At 34.6% G+C, this 17,692-nt stretch overlaps 1 pseudogene; it reads left to right on the forward strand.

Annotated features, from left to right (window-relative positions):
- Positions 1 to 7,687: 7,687 nt before the first annotated feature.
- On the forward strand, positions 7,688 to 8,859 carry LOC118840181 (annotated as a pseudogene).
- Positions 8,860 to 17,692: the final 8,833 nt, after the last annotated feature.

Consider the following 17,692-nt stretch of genomic DNA (forward strand, 5'->3'; position numbering starts at 1 on the left):
AGAAAACAACTGGCTATCCATCAAAAAATGAAGAAATGGATGTTGTTAGGAAAGAGCAGCAGAAGAGGAAAATATAAGTAGTGATATTTGGTGACTCCATGCTTAAGGATAGTGAGGCAGGTATTTGTCAACCTGCAATGATTGTCCTCTCAAGACATCTATCTAAGAAATGATGAAAAGCTGCCCAGGACTGGTCAAACTGTATGACTACTATCCACTTTTGAAATCAAGAAGACATTGCTAAACATTAGGAAGTTTTGTTAAAGAAACTGAAGATCATAGAGACATAGGTGTTGGTTTTTTAGCACTGTTACCATTAAAAGGCAAAGTGATCAGAAAAGAAAAGCAGAGGGCAGCTGGTTTCAGGATGGTATTGAGATTTATAGACCACAGAATAATATACAATAAAGAAAGATTTCTGGACAAGGTTGAAGGAAATTTAAGTAGTCCTGGCAAGAACACATTGTGATATGTGAAGTAATGTAGCAATATTGTTCAGTAAGAAATAATAATGTAGGGAATCTACAGAAATATTTGAGGATTTATAGAAACCAATGCAGAGAGAAGAAAGCAGACAGAAGAATGAAATATACAGTAACTTTAGTAAAGTAAATGCAAAGAATGCTAAAAGGAAATTGAACTCTAGGAACTTATGATAACCAATCAGTCTCCAAAGGAGATATAACAGCCTCCTCTTAGAAGTGAGTATTGGGGACTACAAGGTCAAAATATTGTATACGTGTCATAAATTGAAATTGCGTTTTTTTATTTTTTGTTTTCAGTTCCAAATTCTCTGTTTCGCTATCCCCATCCACTGAGAAGGCAAGAAAATCCAATATCCATTATACATATAAAGTCATGCAAAAACCAAAAACTTCCACATTAGTCATGCTTGAAAAGAAAAAAGGAAAAAAAAATCTGCTTCAATCTACACTCAGAGTTCATCAGTTTTCTCTCTTTTGGAGGTGGATAATATTTTTCATCAGGAGTCTTTAGAACTATCATGAATAATAAGTATTTCACAGTTGATCATCATTACAATATTGCATTTACTGCATACAGTGATCTAGTTCTGCTCACTTCACTTTGCATCAGTTCATATAAGTCTTCACAGGTTTTTTTTTCTGAAACTTTCTGTCATTTCTTATAGCACAGTATTCCATCATAATCTTATAGCATCACATTCTTATTGCATAATATTCCATCACAGTCATATACCATAACTTGTTCAGCCATTCCCCAATTGGAGGGCACCTCTCAATTTCTAATTCTTTGCCACCACTGTAAAAACTGCTATGCATAGTTTTTGTACATATGGGTCCTTTTCTAATTTTTTATATCTTTTGGAAACAGACCTGGTAGCAGCATTTCTGAGTAAAAGGTCCTGCAGAGTTTCATAGCCCTTTGGGCGTAGTTTCAAAATGTTCTACAGAATGTTTGGACCAGTTCACAATTCCAACAGTACATTAGCACCACTACTTTTCCACATCCCTGCCAGTATCTTTCATTTTCCTTGGCTGTTATAGTAGCCAATCTGATGGGTGTGAGGTGGTACCACAGAGTTGTCTTAATGGTAATTTCTCTATTAAGACTAGAGTATTTGTTTATAAGAATATTGATAAGATAGATTTCTTCTTCTGAAAACTAGCTGCTTATATCTTTTGACCCTTCATTGATTAGGAATGGCTCTTATTTTTATAAATTTGGTTTGGTTCCCTTCGTATTTGAGAAATGAGACCTTCGTCAGAAAATCTTCCTTTAAATTTTGCCCTGGTTTCCTGTTTTCTTGGTAATTTTAGCTGCATTGATTTTCTTTGTACAAAAAGCTTTTAATCTAATGTAATAAAAATTATCCAATAGACTTCTCATAATCCTTTTTATCTCTTGTTCATTCATAAATTCTTCCCACATCTATAGATCTGATGGGTAAATTTTTCCTTGCATCCCTAATTTATTTATAATATAACCCATTATTTCTATTTCACATACCCACTTTGACCTTATACTGATATACTTTGTGAGATGTTGGTCTAGGCCTAGTTTCTGTCAGACACCTTTCTATTTTTCCCATTAGTTTTTGTTGAATAGTGAGTTTTTGAACTAAAAGACTGAATCTTTGAGTTTATCAAACACTAGGCTACTATAGTCATTAAATTCTGTATATTTTGTACCTCATATATTCAAATGATCAACATATCTATTACTTAATGAGCAACAGATTATTTTGATATTTACCATTTTGTAGAACAGTTTGAGATTTGGTACTACTAGACTGCCTTCCTTCACTATTTTTAATTGATTATCTTGATATTCTTTGCTTTTTGTTCTTCTTGAGTTTATTGTTATTTTTCTCTAGTTCTATTAAATAATTTTTTGGTAGTTTGGCATGGCACTGAATACATAATGGCATTAAATAATTAGTTAGAATTGCTCTTTTTATTGTATTGGTTTGGCCTAACCACAAACAATGAATATTTCTCCATTTGTTTAGGTCTGTCTTCATTTATGTGAAAAGCGTTCATGTACTTCCTTTGTGAATCTTGACAGTTAAACTCCAAGCATTTTAGACTGTTTGCAGTTATTTTAAAAGGCATACTATTTCTATCTCTTCTTGACTGGTTTTGCTGGCAATATATAAAAATGCTAATACTTATGTGGGTTTATTTAATACCCTGCAAATTTTCTCTTTTTTTTAAAAATTTATTTAATATATTTAGTTTTCAGCATTGATTTTCACAAAAGTTTGAATTACAATTTTTTTCCCCATTTCTACCCTCCCCCCACTCCAAGATGGAATACATTCTGGTTGCCCCATTCCCCAGTCAGCCCTCCCATCTGTCACCCCACTCCCCTCCCATCCCCCTTTCCCTTCTTCTCTTGTAGGGCAAGATAAATTTCTTTGCCCCATTGCCTGTATATCCTATTTCCTAGTTGCATGAAAAAACTTTTTTGTTGTTGTTGTTTTTGAACGTCTGTTTTTAAAACTTTGAGTTCCAAATTCTCTCCCCTCTTCCCTCCCCACCCACCCTCCCTAAGAAGGCAAGCAATTCAACATAGGCCACATGTGTATCATTATGTATAACCCTTCCACAATACTCATGTTGTAAAAGACTAACTATATTTTGCTCCTTCCTAACCTATCCCCCTTTATTGAATTTTCTCCCTTGACCCTGTCCCCTTTCCAAAGTGTTTGTTTTTGATTACCTCCACCCCCATCTGCCCTCCCTTCTATCATCCCCGCCCTTTTTTTATCTTCTTCCTCCTTCTTTCCTGTGGGGTAAGATACCCAATTGAGTGTGTATGGTATTCCCTCCTCAGGTCAAATCCGATGAGAGCAAGATTTACTCGTTCCCCTTCACCTGCCCCCTCTTCCCTTCCTACAGAACCACTTTTTCTTGCCACTTTTATGTGAGATAATTTACCCCATTCTATCTCTCCCTTTCTCCCTTTCTCAATATATTCCTCTCTTATCCCTTAAATTGATTTTATTTTTTTAGATATCATCCCTTCATATTCAACTCACCCTGTGCCCTTTGTGTGTATATATGTATATACATATACATATATATGTATATATACCTACATATATACACACATAGACACACACATATGTATATATATGTTCACACACACACACACACATATATATATGCATATTCTTTTCAGCTACTATGATATTGAGGTCTCATGAATCATACAAATCATCTTTCTATGTAGGAATGTAAACAAAACAGTTCAACTTTAGTAAGTCTCTTGTGATTTCTCTTTCTTGTTTACCTTTTCATGCTTCTCTTGATTCTTGTGTTTGAAAGTCAAATTTTCTATTCAGCTCTGGTCTTTTCACTGAGAAAGTTTGAAAGTCCTTTATTTTATTGAAAATCCATACTTTGCCTTGGAGCATGATACTCAGTTTTGCTGGGTAGGTGATTCTTGGCTTTAATCCTAGCTCCATTGACCTCCAGAATATCATATTCCAAGCCCTTCGGTCCCTTAATGTAGAAGCAGCCAGATCCTGTGTTATCCTGATTGTGTTTCCACAATATTCAAATTGTTTCTTTCTGGCTGCTTGCAGTATTTTCTCCTTGATCTGGGAGCTCTGGAATTTGGTGACAATATTCCTAGGAGATTTCTTTTTGGGATCTATTTGAGGAGGAGATCTGTGGATTCTTTCAATTTCTATTTTACCCTCTGGTTCTAGAATATCAGGGCAATTCTCCTTGATAATTTCTTGAAAGATGATATCTAGGCTCTTTTTTTGATCATGGCTTTCAGGTAGTCCAATAATTTTTAAATTCTCTCTCCTGGATCTATTTTCCAGGTCAGTGGTTTTTCCAATGAGATATTTCACATTGTCTTCCATTTTTTCATTCCTTTGGTTCTGTTTTATAATGTCTTGATTTCTCATCAAGTCACTAGCTTCTACTTGCTCCAATCTCATTTTTAAGCTACTATTTTCTTCAGTGGTCTTTTGGACCTCCTTTTCCATTTGGCTAATTCTGCCTTTCAAGGCATTCTTCTCCTCATTGGCTTTTTGGAGCTCTTTTGCCATTTAAGTTAGTCTATTTTTTAAAGTGTTGTTTTCTTCAGTGTATTTTTCAGCATTGTTTTGGGTCTCCTTTAGCAAGTCATTGGCTTGTTTTTCATCGTTTTCTTGCATCATTCTCATTTCTCGTCCCAATTTTTCCTCTACTTCTCTAACTTGCTTTTCCAAATCCTTTTTGAGCTCTTCCATGGCCTGAGACCAGTTCATGTTTTTCTTGGAGGCTTTTGGTGTAGGCTCTTGCAGTTTGTTGACTTCTTTAGGCTGTATGTTTTGGTCTTCTTTTTCACCAAAGAAGGATTCCAAAGTCTGAGACTGAATCTGGGTGTGTTTTCACTGCCTGGCCATGTTCCCAGCCAACTTACTTGACCCTTGAGTTTTTCGTTGGGGTATGACTGCTTGTAGAGCAAAGAGTACTTTGTTCCAAGCTTGAGGGGATGCGCTGTTGATTTCAGAGCTATTTCTATACCTACCCTGCAAATTTTCGAAAAACATTAGTTGTTTTTATTAGCTTTTTAGTTGATTCTTTCAAGTTCTCTAAGTAAACCATCACAATATCTGCAGAGAGGGATAGTTTTGTTTCCTCCTTGCCTATGCTTATTCTTTCCTTTTTTTTGTTCCTTTTTATGTTTTATTTTTAATTTATGGAATGAAACAAGCATTTTCATAAAATAGTATAATAAAAAAGATGATTGGACATAAAATTACAAATCTACTAAGCACAACTTCCTATTCCTTTCAAATATACAACAAAATTATCATGTAATTTTTTTCTTTGCCTTCTTCATCCCGACCCTAGAGATGGTTACCATTAGATACAAATAGATATATATGTATGTATCTATGTGCATATACATATATGTGTGTGTGTAAAATTATTCTGTACAGACTTTTATTTGTTAGTTCTTTCTCTGGATGCTGATAAGATCTTTCTGCATATGTCCTTTATAGTTAATTTAGGTATTTGTAATAGACAAAGTAATTTATTCCCTCAAAGTCGTTCTTAAAATACTATTGCTGATACTATATACAATGTTCTCTTAGTTCTGCTCATTTCACTCTTCATTATTTTGTGCAAGTATTTCCATGTTTTTCTAAAATCATTGAGCTCATCATTTATAGTACAGTAGTATTCCATTACATACATATACCACAATTTGTTCAGTCATTCCCCAATTGATGGACATCCCTTCAATTTTCAGTTCTTTTCCACCACAAAGAGAGTTGCTATAAACATTTTAGAATATATAGGTTGTTTTCCTTTTCCCCTAGTCAGCTGGGGAAACAGACCGAGTAGTGGTATTGCTAGGGCAAAGGGTATAGGTAGTTTAATAACTCTTTGGATGTAATTCCAGATTGCTTTTCAAAATGTTTGGATCATTTTACAATTCAATCAACAATGAATCAGTGTCCCAATTTTTCCACATCTACTCCATTTGTAACTTTTTCCTTTTATCATTTTAGCCAATCTGGTAGGTATAAAATGATATCTCAGGATTGTTTTAATTTGCATTTATCTACTCGATATGATTTAGAACATTTTTATATGACTATAAAGTGTTTAGATTTCTTCCTTGGAAAACTACCTATGAATATCTTTGACCATTTATCAATTGGGGAGTGACATGTATTCTTATAGATCTGACAAAATTCTACTTGTTTCTTTTTTTACCCTACCACAGTTACCTTATCTTTCTCCCTTGCCCTCTTATTCCTTATTTTACCCACCCCTCTAAAACTCCCTCCTTTATCTCCTCCCCCACCCTCTTAATCTTATTCTCTATGCCCCTTTAAAAGTCCCTCCTTCACCCTATCCCTCAGTTTTTTCACCTCTCTGGAAGTTCAGAAGACTTCTAAATCTCTTCAGATGTACACTTTGTTTCCTCTTCAACCCAGATGAGAATAAGGTTCCAACATCACCAGCACTCCGCCTCTGCCTGTTTCCTCTGTATTAGTTCTTCCTTTCACACTTTAAATGAGATAATTGCTCCTTTCTACCTTCTCTACCCAGTTTTGTTTTTTTAGAATCAACCAATCATTGTAAGCTCAGCCCAAGCCTTTCCTTCAAACTACCCAAGTAATGGTGACAGTCTTAAGAGTACTGATAACATTTTCACATATAAAAAGCAAACATTTTGACCTTATTGAGTCCTTTAAAATTGATCTTTAATGTTTACCATTTCTTCCTCTTTAATCTTATATGTCAAAATTTCCATTGAGTTCTGGTTTTTTGGTTGCAAATACATGAAAGTCTTTCAGGTCATCAAATGTCCATTTTTTTTCATTCAGGATTATACTCCATTTTACTGGATAAGTTATTCTTGGATGCAATCCCAGCTTCTTTGCTGTTTGAAATATTATGTTCCAAAACCTATTTTCTTTCAGTGTAGAAGCTGCTAGGTCTTGTGAAATCCTGATTGTTTTTTCCTGCAGTATTTAATTTTTTTCTGGTTGCTTGCAATATTTTCTCTTTAACTTGTGAATTTTGAAATTTAGCTATGATATTCCTATAAGTATTCTTCCTAGGATATCTTTCAAGTGGTGATCAATGGAGTCTTTCTATTTTTCTTTACCTTCTTATTTGAGAACTTCAGGATGATTTAAAAAAAGTTTTTAGTTCCAGATTCTATCCCTTTCTCTCTTTTCTCCAGCTCCTGTGATCTTAAGCAATCTAATGAGAACAAGGAGTATTCGAACTCTCCTGCCTGAAACAGTAAGGACACTGAGTGAAAGTACAATCAGGTTTGGACAAGTTGGCCGGGGAGGCTGTGTCATCAGGGGAAAGCCAAGTTTCAGGAAGAGCTAATAGAAAGAGTGGGAGAGGGATAGATTTAAGATGAAGATTTAAGATGTACTAAATAGACATTCCAGAGTGCATAGTGGAAAGGCTGGGTGGATTTAGGTTAAAACCTTGTAGTGGGGAGGTTGAGGGGGTTGGGAATGAGGAATCAGGTGGTGAGGGGTTTTAAGTTGGGGCGGAATGATGATTTGTAGGAATTCAGAATCACTGGTATGTGAAGGATATGACCAGGTGTGAGAATGTTCATCATTGAGAGGTGAGTACCACTCTTCTATCCTTAAAAGAGTGGTGCAGGACAAGTCCCAGCTGAGAGAGGAGGAGGGGGAGGGGGGGAGGGAGAGGAGGGGGAGGAGGAACTCGAGGAGCCCCAGGCCTGGCTGGTCCCGCTTCTTCTCCGCGGCAGCGGCTGGGCGGAGCTCGGGACGCAGCAGCGGCACCGAGCCGTGCGCACGGTGCTGTCCCCACGGCGCTTCGCCATGCTGCTAATCTTCAGCCTGTACTCGCTGGTCAGCGCCTTCCAGTGGATGCAGTACAGCATCGTCAACACGGTCTTCGAGCACTTCTACGGTGTGGCCCTGACGGACATCGCCTGGCTCTCCATGATGTACATGCTGGTCTACGTGCCGCTCATCTTCCCCGCCTCCTGGCTGCTGGACAGGTGTGGCCTGCGCCCCACAGCCCTGCTGGGCTCGGGCTTCAACGCCCTGAGCGCCTGGGTCAAATGCGGCTGCTTGGCCCCTGACTTCTATTGGGTCACCATGCTGGGCCAGTTGCTGTGCTCCCTGGCTCATCTTGGGCTTGCGCTCCCAGGTAGCCTCCAGTGTCGTTCGGGCCCTGGGAGGTGTCCACGGCTATGCCACGGAAGTGCTGGGGAACCAGCATTCAAAGAAAAGCCTCCATTTCCACCAAGTGAATCTCAAGCAGTTCTCCAACGCAATCCCCTAGAGTATTCCCATAAACGATCAATAATGAATTTATTTAAAGATATTCCCTTTGTGCTTTTGCTAGGGTATTATGACTGGATCTTTTTATTCAGTCTCAATACTATTAAACTAAATGATCTTGAAATATCATGAGACAGACCACTCTCATAGTTTACATATTGTCTTTTATTGTAATGGTTATATTTACTTTTACCTTGAGCCTTGGATGCCTTATCATTGTGTTTATTACTGGAGGAGCACTTGGCTTCTTCATGACTGGTTATCTCCCCTTGGGTTTTGAATTTGCTGTTGAAATCACATACCCTGAATCTGAAGGTAATTCATCAGGTCTTCTGAATGCTTCTGCACAGTTGTTTGGAATTTTTTTTTTTTTTGCATTGGCTCAAGGAAAACTTATTTCAGATCATGGCCCTCATGCTGGGAATCTTTTCCTTTGTGCATGGATATTTTTAGGAATCATTTTAACAGCACTAATCAAATCTGATCTGAAAAGAAACAGTGTAAATTTAGGAACTTGGAAAATGGATATTAAAGCTGTGCCTGTCAACAGTCCTGAAGAGTGAAAATCAAAAAATGTTATGTTGTTCAAACAATCAAAATAAAAAATTTGAGTTGAATGGAAAAGTTCAGTACAAAATAATGTGCAAATTTTGTATAATACTAAACAGGATCAATTGTAATAATCAGATCTGTGTTTGAGCAGTCAGAATTAACCTACAAGTTATAGGAGATGGAACTTTACTTGAAAATAATTATGTGAATTATAAATGCACAATTACTTTTGCCTAAAAGATGTTGCAATATTTTAACACTATTTGTTATTTGTCAACTGGTTTTACATTTTTATAATAGTACATCTCTGAAAATATGGGCATTTCTGCATTTACTTTTTGAAAATGAGATATTTTTCTATTTTTTTAAACTATGAGAATAGCAATAGAGGGCATATTCTCATTTAATATATTTAGGATACCTTGCAACTTCTTTTCTAAGATGTCAATAGAATAGCAGTATTAAATTCTCCTTTAGCAAAGGAAAAACAAAATGCTCTTAGTGTTTTATTATGTGTGTAGATGAAAATCAGGTAGCCTGGTGTCAGTGAAGAATTAACCTTGGATTCAGGAAGACCTAGGCTCAAGTCCCGCTTCCAATATAATCCAGGCTGTGTGGTCTCGAGGCCTCAGTCAACTCTTTAAGACTCTAAGTTGCAAAACAATTGCTGAATTGAATCGATAAAGGAAGTTTCCTCATCAGAAATTCTCTATATTAATGAAATCATGGATCCAGACCCTCCTCCTCCAAATAGGTAAATGTGACAGACTAAAAATCCACAAACTGAATACACTTTCTTAACTGCTTATTCATGATATCTGTCAATCTTTAATGTACGCTTATAGTATACAGACAGGAAGCCACTGACCCAATAAAGGGAATATGCTTGGAGTGCCCAAGAGGAGTCCTGCATTTCATATTGAGTGTAAAACAAATTCTGTTAAAATCCCATCCCATGTTTTATTATGAGAGGAATACGATAGCACTAAATCACTTCTGTCTGGTGGCGGTATGATCACCTTGTGTTTTTGCCTTGGAGGCTGCTAAGATAGGGGAAACCACATTTACTTTATACGGTCATAGATGTTCTCAGTGAAGCCTGCTGTAAGTGTAGCTGCTTCTTGGCATAATTATTGCAACTGTACAATTGCAGCTTTTTGGGTCCTATTTTCTTCACCATCTACCATGTACCCTCTAAATATTATGTTCTCAGGTAGCAGAGTATAGCACTGATACCAAGTAGTACCGCATGAGCGTGTCAAAGAAGAGCAGTGTTCTTCTCTTTCCTCCATAAAAAGGCATGCACAATAATTTTACATGTTCTTAAGACAATCTGTTCCTTGATGTGTACAAGGGAAAACTGGCTGAGTGTTTTTCCACATTGCCTACTATAATGTTCATTCTAGATGCTCTGGGCATGTAAATGTTGCTGACTGAAACACTATACTGTACAGTACAACTGTACTAAAAGACCATAAGCCCTAAATTTCTTCCAAGTTTTGCATTCTACACAAAAATCTTTTAAGGAGAAGTCATAATGGTATCTAGAGTCTTGAATAACTGTGTTATTTGAGTCACGTTCACACATGAATTAGCCTAAACATGAAAACCCGTGAAAAGTACCCCTTTTGTAGTTGGAATAATAATCCTGATTTGGGCAGGATCCATGGACAGATTTATATTTAAATTATAATCAGTTCTATACAGCTAAGACAATACATGTTATCAAATATAGACAGTAGCATGACAATGGAAAAACTACTAGATTAAAAGCCAAGAACTGTCATCCTGGAGCTACCAAATGACTATCTAAATAACTGTTAATAACTGTTAATAAGTCATTTAACCTCACGAGATCTTTTTACTCATCTGTTAAAAACAGAATTGGACTCAGTGGTCCATAAGCTCCCTTCCATTTCTAAAATATTTTACTAAGCTAAGTACTTTACCCCAGCTTGAGTTTTGTGGAACCAGATAATTGGTACCCAATGCATGCCTTAACCTGTGCAATTTGATGAGACTGTATGATTCATCTACACAGCCCTTCTCCATTGAGTTTCAAACTGTATCTTTAGTTCCCATAAAGGAAATCCTGTTCATTTTTTTTTTGTCAACTCAGGTAAAAAACAGCTAGTTTCCTAATCACCTAGGGGAAAACATACACACATAACACATACATAATGTCGAAAAACAATAATGTCATTTTTAATTGTAACTTGTACAAAAATCTCAGGGGCCTTAAAAGCAAGTGCCTATTATTAGTCTTTAAGAACCTGAAAACATAAAACATTTTTAATATTTATATTAACATTTTCTTTAAACATATTCCTATTAATACATATTATACTCTGAATATCAAAGGAGGTTTTGCAGAGCACTTTTAATTGAACTATTGTCATCCAAACAGTCCATTAAGAAGGACACAAGGATCATTTGTATCCATGATGTAGATGAATCACACAGTCTCATCCAATTGCACAGGTCGATCATCAGCAATCACTTTTAAAATGTTCTGCTTATTCCCTATACTTGAGAAGCTACATATGTTATAGAGTATGCTATTAAAATATTTTCACTAACAAGAATGATATGTAGCAATAAATATTTTTATATAGACTGTATTATCTGTTGTGTATGTACATCTATAATTCTGACTATAGTAACTCCTTCAGGAAATTCCATGGCAAAAAGGAAAGAAATTTAATAAAAATGACAGAATAATTTTAAATTCATCATTGTAGAAGATATTACTTATTGGAATGATTCTTATTCACACCTCCCTTCATGAGTCCTCTTATAGGCAAAGACATTGTGAAATGTCTTTGAAGTAAGGGCTATTCACTTTAGCCTTGAGCAAACAGACAAGAAGGTGGAAAGAACCTTGCATATGCATAGCCTTTTTTTTCCTTCCAAAAGAGACTTTTTAAAAAAAAAAATGTGTGTGTAACTGCAACTGTGCTGAGTCTAGTGATAGGCTGCAAAAGAACATAGTATGAAATCATGCTGTGCAAGCTGAATGACTTGAATAAAAAAATCCCCAGCAGAATGTTTCAGAGCTAACTGCATTTACACTCTTCAGGAAGATCAATGCTTCCCCCTCATTGATTTTTCTCCATTTGCAGATCAGGATTAGGCATATTGTGAAGCAGTATTCCCAAATTTGTCCAATCTTATTTCCTTGTCAATACTAAAAAAAAGCACAGTGCTCTGCTGTAAACAATAGGTTATAAAAGTAACTGTATTAAATTTGTTTTCAGGTTAAACAGCATGTTAAACATGAGTACCATAAAATATTTCTAACATGATGTGATCCATCTGCAGAAAAGACTACAGTCAAAGCAGGCTTTTTATATGGAACATTGAAATAAATAGGGAATGATTCCCAAGGTACATTGGAAATTCATCACATACATTTTTGTAACTTCCCAATATCATCTAAATAGAATTTCTTTACCAACAGCCTTGAAGTAGAAAGAAGAAGAATGTAAAAAGAAATTATTTCTTCTTATAATTTGGTGTGGTGATCAGGGCATGATTTTGAAATGGTCTTATAATTCTGGTTTTGTTTTTGTTTTTTGCTTGGGGCAGGTTAGGGTGGAGAGAAAAGGAATCAAGAATTATCATGAAAGATAGTGAAAAACAACTGTTATATTAGTGGGGAGTTCTGATTATAGCTTTACTCTGGAATTATGTATGGAAGCCATGAAATACTAATAAGTACTGTTTCTTTAGAATCTGACACTGTAGGAAACCCCAAAATTATAGTGACTCCAACTTTTTATTCTTATGTGGAGATAAACTAAAAAGGATGGGTGAGATGACTACTTTATTAAACAGTATGGATGCCAGTAACTAAAGGCAAAATATAGTTTCTCTCATCTTTCCCTTTGATGTCAGTAGAAGATAGGACATTACATTTGCCTGTGAGGTTATGAAATAAAACAAGCCTTTTGTACCAAGACTAAATAAATGGTTACATTGGGACAAGCTCTCAAATAAATCAGAAAAATGATCTTTTTCTTATATCTATTTCATTATGTAGGACTGCTATTCCATCTCCCCCCTTTGTATTTACTTAGGCTTCTTTTATATAAACCAAGTCTTTAGCCAATTGAATTGCAAATTTTAAAAAAAGCCTTCTAGTAGATACATATCTATGATTAGCTGTTTCTACCACTCAGAAAAATATATAAACTGACTTGGTAGAACAAACAGGTTTGTTACTTGATCAGGGGAGATTTCCTTGGTACACTATTAACCTAGTTTTGTTAAGCTTCTGTTAGGTGTGTCATAATTAAAGCAAAAGATCATCATACTTAGAAAAGTTTAAAGATTTTTAAAAATTAACTTAATGACAATTTTAATAGAACAATCTTAAATAAAGATTGGTATTCTTAACAAAATTTGATTTGGATACCGAGCCCTCTCTCTCTTTTAAAATAAAGTAAAATAAATCTTTGATTACTTTGGTACTTCTAGTGTGCTTTGAGTAGAATTTAAACAATTTTTCAATGTGGTGGAGAGCAAGATGTAAGAGGGAATGGCTATGGTATTAAAATCAAAGGCAACAATACAACTTTGAAAATGAAATTAAATAGGATATATAATATTTTATTTAGGTATTTTGACAAGAGAAGCAAAACAATACAAATATAAGTAATAACATTTCAAAATAGAACTATTTGTCTTATTCATATAATTATGAATAACTATCATTAACATTTTTTAAATTAAGCAAAATGTATTTCATATTAAACAATTTAAGTTAAATGATGATAGTCTATCACATAGTATGGATAGGGATTACTAGTGAGGTGAGCTTGACTGCCTAAAATAGTAAAACTCCTTATCTCACACTCTTCAGCTCCCTTGAGGCCCTATGTTGTTGTTGATGGAAAAATTTACTTAAGGTTTTGGTTTTGTCTCATTTCCAGTGCCTCTCAAAGTGAAGAGCCAAAATGTATACAGGGTACAATATGAATCAGGTAAAGGACAGATATTTCTTGTAGGCAAAAGTCTTAGAAATACTTATTGACAGAATGATTTTCAGGATTCAGTATCTAACTATCTCCCAGGAGGTTGAGATTTAAACTTCTTCAGAACATTAACTAGTTTTGATGATTGTTGTATGAGTATTGTCACACTTTACCTTGTTTGTACACTGTCCCTCTAGAGTTCATCTCTATTGATCAGGTAATCCAAAATTCAGTTTCTCTTCTCATCAATAGTTATTATTTATTATGCAGAAACTGCCACCAGTCAACTCTGACCAAAGGACCTAGAACTTCAAGACCTCTTGATTCCTTAAGGTCACTTGAAAGCCAGCTTATGTCCATCTCAGGATCAATGTCTAGTTTCCTATGCAAAGGAAAGAAACACAAAACAGAAAAGGACTCTGAGATCTAGTCTTAAACTCACCTTGGAAGGACCCATGCTTTAGCTGTCAGGTGGTTATAGACACATTGTAATCTTCACCTAGGAAGTTAAGTTGCCTTACCCACCTTCATAGGAAGTCCTTGAGTTACATGATACCACCTGGTTAGTTGAAGGAAAATAGTGCCAGAAGGCACAGCCATTCTGTTTACCACTGAGTAATTGGCTTTTCCTACTCAATAGCCAATAACAGGATGGCTCCATCTTCTCCAAAATTTGATAAAAAGGTGTTTTTTCCATCTGACTATTTTCTTTTATCCTAGATGCTTTCCTGTCTATATAAAAGCATTTAAGTTTCAATTAATAAAAGTTATATATTTTATCTTTTGCAATCAATTCAATCTCTTATTTGGTTAAGAATGCATCTCTTACTCATAGCTGTGAGAGGTATATGATGTTATTCTCTTCTAATTATTTAATATCATGATTTTTGATATCAGGGTCACTTATCCATTTAGAATGTACTTGGAATGCAATGTAAGATGCCAGAATGTTTTGTGCCAGAATGATTTCAGTTTTCTCAGCAGTTGTGATCAAATAAGGAGTTTTCCCCAGGTAATCTGTGCTCCTGCTTTATATCAAACATTGAGTTGTTGAGTTCTAGTGGCTCTGAAATCACCATTGTCTACTGTGTTCTATTGAACTATATTTCTATTTTTAATACATACCAGATGATTTTGATGACTGCTGCTTTATAATATAGTTTGAGGTCTAGAAATACTATTGCCCCTTCATCCTTACTTTTTATCACTCCACTTTATATTCTATAATCTTTCATTTTTTTCCAAATGAATTTTATTATTTTATCAAGTTCTTTAACTTGTCTTCTTGGAGATTTGATTGATATGCCATTAAAGTGTAAATTAGTGTTGGTAGTATTATCATTTTTATAATATGGCATGGTCTAGCTGTGTGCCCTGAATATTCCTCCAGTTATTTTGCTTACTCTTCATGTCTTTACAGAGCACTTTGTAATCAAATCTATACAAGACTTTTGTGTGCTTTAAGAAGTTGCTCCCTAGATATTTTATGCATTTTGTAGTTATTTGGAATGGGAATTCTCCTTCTATGGTTGCTTCTTGGGTTATTATTATTACATAGAAATGCTGTTGTTTTGCATATTTATTTTGTAGCCAGCAACTTTACTGAAGCTAGTAATTATCTCAAGGTACATCTTTGCTAATTCTCTGGGATTTTCCAAGTAAAATATATTATTAGCAAGAAGGACATTTTATCCCCTCTTTACATATCTTTACTCCATGAGTTCCTTTCCCTTGTCTTATTGCTATTGCTAGGATTTTCAGAACTATATCAAATAATAGTGGGGAGAGTGGACATCCTTACTTCATTTCTGTTCTTATTGTTCTAATGTATCCCCATTTAATATGGAACTTGCTTTTTGTTTTAGATAGATGTTTTTTAAGATATTAAAAATATCTCTTTGCATCTATGCTTTATAGGGATTTTTTAGTACAAAAGAATATATCAGCAGCTTTTTTTTTGCATCTATTGAGATAATCATATGGCTTGGGATATTCTGGCTTGAGCTGTTTTGAGGTTTAATAGGATTAATTATGGTGATAGTTTTCCTAATGTTAACCTATCCTTGCATCCCATTTGAACATAATGAATGATTTCTTGAGGGGGTGGGGTTGGTATAGTCTGTTTGATAGGATTTTGTTTGAAATTTTTGAGTCAATATTTATTAATAATACTGAGTTGTCTTTCTATGTTTTCTCTTTTCCGTATTTTTGTCTTTCTTTGTCTTAGGTATTAGGACTATATTTGCCTCATAAGACGATTCTGAAAGAGTTATTTCTTAACTTTTGAGAATAATTTGTGAAGTATGGGTACCAAGTGTTCTTCAGAAGTTTGATAGAGTTCTTTCATGAATACATCAGGAGCAGAAGTTTTTATTTTTCTTTAGCAGTTCCTTTATAGTAAAATCCATTTCCTTTTCTGAGATTGAGTTATTTAAGATCTCTATCTAATCTTCTACTAGTTTAGGTACTTTATATTTTTGAAGGCATTCCTCAATTTTTTTGTGTGTTCTCATTTTTGTTACCACATAATTATGCAAAATATATTCTGATCATTCTTTCTAATTCTTCTGGTTATGCTGTGATTTCACCTTGTTCTTTTACTGTTTTATTTATTTGATTTTTTTTCTCTCTTTAATCAGATTAGGCAAGGGTTTAGAAATTCAATTAGTCCTTTCAAAGAACCAGCTTTTAATATTAGTTATCATTTCTATGGATATTTTGTTTCCAATTTTTGTATTTCCTTTCTAATTTTAATATCCCTTCTTTTGTGTTTATTTTAGATGTGTTTAATTTTTGATTTTATAATTTCAATGTATATTCAGTTCATAAATCTTCTATTTTTTGTTAATGCATTATTCTAAGGATATGATTTTCCCTCTTACTGCTTTAGATGTATCCCAGAAATTTCGATGTTTTGTTTTAACAGTGTAATTATCATTTTCTTTTACATAGCTATTAGTGGTTTCTATGATTTGTTCTTTGACTCACACATTGTTTATGGTTTCATTCTTAAGTCTCCATTTGGTTCTATTTCTTTTGTTTGTATTTTTGTTCTTCTTGTATTATGGTCTATAAAGGATGAACTGACTGTCTACCTTTTGTATATTTGCTTGCAATGTTTCTGAGACCTAGTAAATAGTCAATTTTTGTAAAAGTTCCATGTGTTGCTTAGGAGTATGCATATTCTTTTGCTGTATCATTTAGAAGTTGTAACTCTTCTAGGAATTTGTTCAGTTTCTTATGTTCTCATTTGTTTATCTTTCTGTTAGACTTATGCAAAACTGAGAAAGGGATATTGAATTTTCCTCTCACCATTGTGCTGTTATCTATGTCTTCTTGTAGCTCACATGTTTCCTTGATGAATTTGGATGCTAAGTTATTTGGAGTATGTGAGTTAATTACTGATATTGGTTTGTTGTCTGTGATTCCTTTCAGCATAATATGGTTTCCTCATTTATCCCTTTTTGTTTTTAAATGCTTATTTTTGTTCTCTCAGATAGAGTATTTCAATTCCTGCTTTTTTGGATTCACTTGAGGCATAATACATTATTTTTCCATGTCCTTGGTTTTATTTTGTGTATGTTTTGTTTTTTAAATTTAATTTTATTAATTTTTGGTCACATTTTTGGTTCCATACTATCTCCTTCCTTCTCTCCCCAACCCTCATCAGAGAAGGCTTTCATTTGATACAGATTTATAAATATATGTAAAATCATACTTTGAATAATTCTATTTATCAGGTCTTTCTCTGAAAGCAAACAGCATCTTCCTTCATAGGTCCTTTGTAGTTGATTTGAATATTTATAATACTCAGAATAACTTGGTTGTTCACAATTATTCTTTGAACAATACTACTATTGAAATATACAATGTTCTTTTG

This window comes from Trichosurus vulpecula, chromosome 1 (genome assembly GCF_011100635.1).
Source record: "Trichosurus vulpecula isolate mTriVul1 chromosome 1, mTriVul1.pri, whole genome shotgun sequence".
Taxonomy (NCBI): domain Eukaryota; kingdom Metazoa; phylum Chordata; class Mammalia; order Diprotodontia; family Phalangeridae; genus Trichosurus; species Trichosurus vulpecula.